Genomic DNA, 7350 nt, shown 5'->3' on the forward strand with positions numbered 1-7350 from the left:
AACCAACAGGAGGCATTTGGACACTTGCCGGAACATTTTTAAGTGAAAATAACAACTGTCGAAAAGCACTGGCAGTTTTCAAAGTTTTCCTTCATTTCCCAACGTAAGTGTTAGAATTTCAAAGAGAAAGGCTTTTTTAGCAAAGCATGTATGGCTTGATTTGACTTGACTTCTGCATGCTGCTGTTCTAAACGCAGCAGCATGCAGAAGAAAATGCCATGAGCCATAATTATAATTTGAATGTATTTAAATGTAATTTAGTGTCATTATTAGCTTCATCTTGAAGTTTTCTGATCCTTTGTGTTCATTTCTCTTTATTAAGGCGTTCGCCTGGAGTGCCTAAAGTGTTCCTACATACAATCAGCACTAGTTCACCACTTTTCCTTTAATCTAGACATCAGTTTCTGCTTAATGGCCGGAGTCCACTTTCACTAAGTCCCCCCCGTTAAATAACAAATCAGATTCCGCTAAGCAGACAGTATGGCTTATAATTTCAGTGTTATGTGTGGCATATGCTGGCTGAACTCCGTAAATGAGCGTCACTTTCACCATCAAAGCCCCCACACTACATCGCACCTCTTCTCTGTGCTTCATGGTGGGAACCAACCACACATGTAGGTTTGACCAGTTTAGCTTACCTGCATCTCAGAAAAACACACCATTTGGAACCAAAATTGGACTCATCAGACCAAAGTGTGTGGTTTCATTGCTCCTTGGCCAAAGCTTGTGGCACTGGTGATGTCTTTCTGATTCATGCACTTTTCTTCCAAAACACTACAACAATGCCTTAGTTCAATAAGGAATGATCAATTCAAATGTATTATTAGTTTATGTACTGAGCTTGTGGTGACTGGGCTACATTGAAACATCATAAAGTGGTTTCTGAAACACTGGTTGGAAGTACGTAAGATCCATGGACTTGATGATGGAGGCTAAAGTTCTCTGAATAACGAGGATAGGGTAGAGATTGTGAGGAGGTGGGTGGTGTAAGTCATAATCACAGAATAATGCTGGAACAAACTGATGAAGACAGAATTGACTTTGACAGTGTGAAGACGACACAAATAAAAGGAACAGCAAGAATAGCTGAAATGCCAAGGGACCCAGACATGACAGCGGAGAGCTTAGCAATAGATCTTAACTTTACACAAGACTCAGATGTTCACTGAAAAGTATCCTGAGTGACAACTTCCTGAAGCTAAGATAATACAAACAGTGTGCAAATCTGTCATCAAGCTCAAACAGGGCTACTTTGAGAAATTTAAAGCTCATCCATGCATTCTCTTTAGTTTATTCAGTTCAGGGTCGTAGGGGGCCTGGAGCCTATCGCAGCTACCATAGGGCGAGAGGCAGAGTACACCTGGTCGCCAGTTTATCACAGAGCTAACACATAAAACAGACAACCATCCATACCTATATAACTTATGGTATAAACTTCAGCAAATAAAGTTGTGCTCAAAAAAAAATAATGTAAAAACAGAAGACCTTCAAAATAAAAGCTAATTCGTCCATTTCCTATTTACAACTATGAGTAAATCCCTGTAATATGTGACTTTTCAGTGGCCTTCATAAAATTCCTCAGAGGACTGAATGTCAAAGCTGTGTCACTGGCTTCAACATATTCATTTGCATTCTTGGGTCATGGCTTCTGCATCGCTGATTGGAAAGGACCAAAATCCCTCCTTAAATGTCAACATCTGATGACTTGGCTCCCTCATTTCTGAGCCGCTATCACAGCTCTGAAAAAAAACTGTCAAAATGATTCATGGGCTGTTAAACTCACATGAAGATGCTGTGATCAAACTAAATATTCAGCACGCTGGTGCAGAGCAGCTAATTTTTCATTTTATTTAGCAATTCTAAACGGTAATTTAGAGGGTTTAGCAAAAAAGAGACAGGTAACACGAGCTAATCCGCTCATCAGCTGTCACAAAAAGCCTGACAGGTAATGTGCTGTTTTTATTTATGTACTGTATAGGCTTCTTTACACTGTCCTCTTGCACTGACAAAGAGAAAACAGTTTCAGGGTCGCAAAACAGGTCCCTGATGTCTTTATCTTAACACTAATTCACTGTGCCCTTCACATTCTACATCTTTTCTCCCTGCAGGCTGTTTGTTATTCTACTCATGTAAGTCTCTCCTCATCTGTTTCAGTCTCTCTTCTCCGGAAGCATGCTTCGACCCCCCTCCACCTATCCCTACCGCAATCTGTCCTCTTTTCTCTGCCATTGTTGGTCCAAGGTCTCATTTTTATTTCAAGGTGGATGTCCTAATAAAGCCATCACCATTCAGAATAAATTAATTTTTTTTTATTCATAATTTGAAATTTGGTGGGGGGGGGTATTTCCGGGTTATTCTGGTAAAATGTTCTTCTAGTTCAACTGTACTTTATATTTAACACTTGTGATTTTAAACAATTGGTAGTATAGAAACAAATCCAGGCAAAGAAAAGTAATTTCACTTATAAAATAAACCAAATAATGCTCAAGTCACACTACATGTAGGGAAAATATCAAACAAAATCTTGCCACTGTAATGAAGTTGTCATCTTATTGCCTTTAAACGGGTTTCTTCAAAGACAGACACAATGTCTGTGACCGCTTGTGGTCGTTTGGCATCTACAAAACTAAAATTGAGCCAGACTGAAGTTTGTAATTGAATGGTGACAAGCTGGTAGTTCAAAGAAAAATATTTGTACTTTTCTTGATTTTTTTAGTTTGTTTGAGTATTTGTCACACATCAAACAGTTTTAAATAAAGGATATATTACGTAAATAAAAATAAATACAAAATGCTTCTCATTTTATTTCTGGATTTAGTTTTGGATCATAGTCCTGCTGCATAACCTAAGTACACTTGAGCTTCAGGATACAACTTGATGGTTGGATATTCCCTTTTGGGATTTTCTGGTGGAGAGTGGAATTCATGGCTTCATCATTGACAGTAAGTCGTCCATGAAGCATCATAGCAATGCTGTGTTATCTTTATGTCAGATGTAACAGACAACTTTTGTCTCATCAGTCCACAGAATATTTTCCCAAAAGTCTTGGGGATAATCGAATTGTTTTTTGGCAAATGTGATCTTTTTGGAATTCTCCCAGAAATGACATTTTTTCCCAGTGTCTTTCTTATTGTTCAATCATAACCTAAAAAAACGACCAACCTTAGATAAGAACAGGCGTGTTTCTATAGCTTTTTACCTTTAAATTAAATGAAATAATCATTTAAGATCTGTATTCTGGATTTACTTGGGTTATGTTTATCTAATAATAAAATATAAGTGTAGCAAGTCTACATCAGGAAAGGGCAAATCATTTTTCACATCACTGTGCATGCAATCTTTATTTGATAATAATGTTAAATTTGCAAATCAGAGAAAACTACAAATCTACTACTGCCATCTTCACAGAAGTTCACATTAACAACACAAACTAGGAATACAGCCAGGACTTTAAATGGAAACAGAAATTCCTTAAAAAATAGTGATGTACAATACATTTTCAAAATTTGGTTAAAAAAAAAAAAGAAGAAAAAAAGAAGCAAATAAAGTTTTTTACATTATTTTATTAGAATTACAGAAATTTAAGAGAATTTGACGTTAATTAATTACATTCAGAATCCATTCAAAAATTACCTAAATTACTTCCAACTGATTACCAAATGCAAAAAGAAATCATTACAATCACCAGTTTTCTCCAGTAGCAAAGCAGCCACTCTATTTTTAATCCACACTGACTGAGCTGTAAATCGCTCAAATTCAAATTCAAATTCAAATTTTATTTGTCACGTACACAGTCATACACAGTACGATATGTAGTGAAATGCTTGGACAACTACTCGTGACCTAAAGAGAACAAAAAAGGAAAAGGCTATGAATAAGATAGGAAATAAATATGCAAAATTAAAAAGGGTAAATTTAACTAGGAAGGAATAAAATATAAATTAAGGTTAAAAATGAAATAACTGTACAACACAAATTAGAATGAAGGGTAAATTTAACTGGGAAGAATAAGATAAAATATATAAATTAAAGTTGAAAATAAAATAACTGTACAACAAAATACACAATATAGAACTATATAAGAATGTATGAAGAAATCTAAATATAAATAAATATATACACAATAACAGCAGCTGTACAAGTATTAACTGGAAATGAAGAATATAGTGACCAGTGTTGTGCAAAACCAAAGTCCAGAAAGTCCAGTGTGTGTGTAAGAACCATATGTGTGGGTCAGTACTGTGTGGTGGTGTGATTGAGAGACCGTATCGCCTGCGGGAAGAAGCTCCTCCTCAGTCTCTCTGTGTTGGTCTTCAGGGAGCGGAATCGCTTTCCTGACCTCAGCAGAGAGAACAGTCTGTTGTTGGGATGGCTGAGGTCCTTCACGATCTTCCTGGCCTTGGTCCAGCACCGCCTGCTGTAGATTGAGTGCAGGTCAGGGAGCTCGGAGCGGATGGTGCGCTCAGCTGACCGCACAACCCTCTGTAGAGCTCGTCTGTCCTGCATGGTGCTGTTCCCGAACCAGGTTAAGATGTTTCCCGCCAGGATGCTCTCTATGGTGCACGAGTAAAAGTTCCTGAGCACCTTGGAGGGCAGTTGGAAGTCTCTCAAGCGTCTGAGGTGGTAGAGACGCTGTCGGGCCTTTTTCACCACGGTGTTGATGTGACAGGACCATGACAGGTCCTGCGTGATGTGGTCCTGTCGCTCAGATGATTTAGATTATGTTGTGACCAACAAAACATAATCTGAAAAGAAGAACTCCATAAAATTATTGGTATCCATGTAATTAACAATCACTATGAGATTTTGTAACTGGGCATCAATATTGTCTCATTATTGTACAAATGCCAATGTCATGTAATTTTTCTTGTTGCAGTCACAGTTACAGGCCTTCTTGCCACCTCTACATAATTTTATCTTGAGTAAATAATGTAGAATTCAACTTCAAATAGAAATAGGTGGGTTCAAATTGCGCAGATCCACAACTGATACTTTATGACATTCTGCGGTATTTAATTCAGAATGGTTTCATTTTTAAAATGATGTATTGTTTTAAAATATCTTTTTTAACCTTGCTGATTTTTTTTCTTCCTCTGAGGCAGAATGGGAATGCAAATGGCTTGTCATGATTATTCTACAATGATCACTTCACTTACTCCATGCATGTGAGGCATTAGTAAAAAGGTTTTGTGCTAACTCCACATACGCATCAGTGCATCCCCGATTGCACTGCCATTCTTGGTCATTGTAAGTTCATCTCATTACGCTTGTCTTTGGTGCTGTCAGGCAATTGGAATTTAAGATGCGGAGTGAAATTCACTGTACTGTATAATGATATCTAATCAGACCTACTGTTAACATTTATCTTTTTAAAATTCATTTAAACTGAAAGAGAAAATGTATATATAATGACTGCTAATATTACACCGACTTAAAGAGCACAGCAAATATGTTCAGATGGAACACTGTAGTTGAACTGGATTTAAAATAAAACACCCTGGTCATATCATGGTTTGAAAAAAATGGTATTTTCTGTGGTATCATATTTGCCTACCTGAAGTGCAAATGCTCATTTACAGGCATACACAGCTTCACAGTCTGACACACATTAAGAGCTGCCCTGTATAAACTGCAGTCTGATGTGTTGGCAAGTGAGCAACAGCACCGGAGCAGTCGTGGCTTTAATGCCAAGCCTAAGGAGACCACAGCAGTTGTCAATAAGTGATTAAGTAATTTTATTTAACACATAAACATCTGAACTTTCCAAACACACCAGAGGATGAGTGTGTCCAACTTTTTACAGGTCTTATTTAGGTTGTGCTCAGATATCCACCCCAGCTGCAACTGCTGTATCGTGTGTGGTTTAGTTCCAGGCGGCACTGAGTCCAGCTTTGATAAGCAAATAAGCTAAAATTCCACTGACCTACTTGATCTGCATAAACCGCAGATGTAGCAGTACGCCCACTTTAAAACTAACAGGTCTGTTCGGAATTTACCAACTGAATTAAGAAGGGGGGAGGAAAGAACTTCAACTGTAGACTTGTGATACCTCTGATTGTGTTGGCATGCAGATAACAAAAAGTTCTTGTGAATCTGTTGCTTTCATATTGTGTTCTGTATTTTCAGATTAATAGAGGCTAAATAAAAACGTGCTTCTTTCATAAGTGAAAATAACTCCATGCCTCAGGATTATAGTAATAAAACCATGAATCCTGTTGATCGTGGTAATGTGTTTCTCTGTAACACCACTCTCAGGTTATATTTCTCAACATTTATTGAACTTTGGTTCAGACATAACACACATTTTCATCGCAGTGACAAGCATGTCCATCTTGTCAGACTTTACTGATAAATATTTTGATGGGAGAATAATTGATAGATTAATGTTGCAAATGGGAATATTTAAGCCTAAAGCATGTTATTGTTTATTTAATTTGTGTTTGGTTTATCAAAACCTAACTGAGTCTGGTGCCAGTGAATAAAAAAACAAATTAAAAAACAGAAGGAAAACAAAGCAGAACAAACTATAAAACACAAAGCTCCCAAACGAGTCAAAAATCCTGCAAGTTAAAAAATGACTCTCTATAGGAGAAAGAAATGACAAGTTCAGAGACAAAGAACACCTTGTGTGTGTTTCTCTGTGACGACAACAGCTTCTGACAAAGCTGAAATATTCTGTGCACTGCAGTGAGAAAGGGCTGCAACAAAACTAGTGTTTCTGGAATGATTCCATTGACCATTTTTACTTACAGTTTAGAATTTGAGAATTGTGCAGTATTCCTGTTATTGACCAAATGCTGTCAGTAGAAACAGCACTTTTACTTGGCTGTGTATGGGTTAAAATGCAGATTAAAAAAGTTGTAATAATATAATATTCAAATAAACTAATAAAGTGAAGCTTGCAGCCATTAAATGGTACATTAAAACCCATGTTGGGTTTTAGCTCAAAGCACGGTACCCAAGCAGAGCTTCTAGCACATTTTCTATTTATAGAGTGATTCAGATCATCTGCAAAATTAACATGTGGCATTGAACATGAGCTAAATAATTCCATTTGTATTCTTCTTCTACTTCAGTTCGGAGTTTCAAGAGCTCAGCTGTCATGTAAAGAGGCAGGGTACACCCTGTACAGGTTTCCACTGTGTCACAGGACCAACACATAGACAACCATTCACACTCATACTGGCCCAGTTAGACTCACCAGTTTACCTTTATACTGAGGGAGAAAGCCAGAGGGAACCCATGAAGGCAAAAGTCCACATAGAAAGGTCATGTATTCTCGCTGTGAGCTGACAGTGCTAACCACTGCACCACTGTTCCTCCTACAAACAGTACTGCAAAAGTGAGCAT

General features: G+C 37.5%; 1 long non-coding RNA gene across 1 annotated transcript in view; it reads left to right on the forward strand.

Moving 5' to 3' along the window:
- The window catches only part of LOC145420991 (uncharacterized), a 61848-nt gene extending 57801 nt beyond the window's left edge, over window positions 1-4047 (forward strand). Inside the window, exon 2 of the long non-coding RNA XR_013902241.1 lies at window positions 3947-4047. This is a non-coding gene — a long non-coding RNA (uncharacterized LOC145420991). The remainder of the gene's footprint in view (window positions 1-3946) is intronic.
- Window positions 4048-7350: the final 3303 nt, after the last annotated feature.

The sequence above is a fragment of the Astatotilapia calliptera genome, chromosome 16, assembly GCF_964374335.1.
Source record: "Astatotilapia calliptera chromosome 16, fAstCal68.1, whole genome shotgun sequence".
Classification (NCBI taxonomy): Eukaryota; Metazoa; Chordata; class Actinopteri; order Cichliformes; family Cichlidae; genus Astatotilapia; species Astatotilapia calliptera.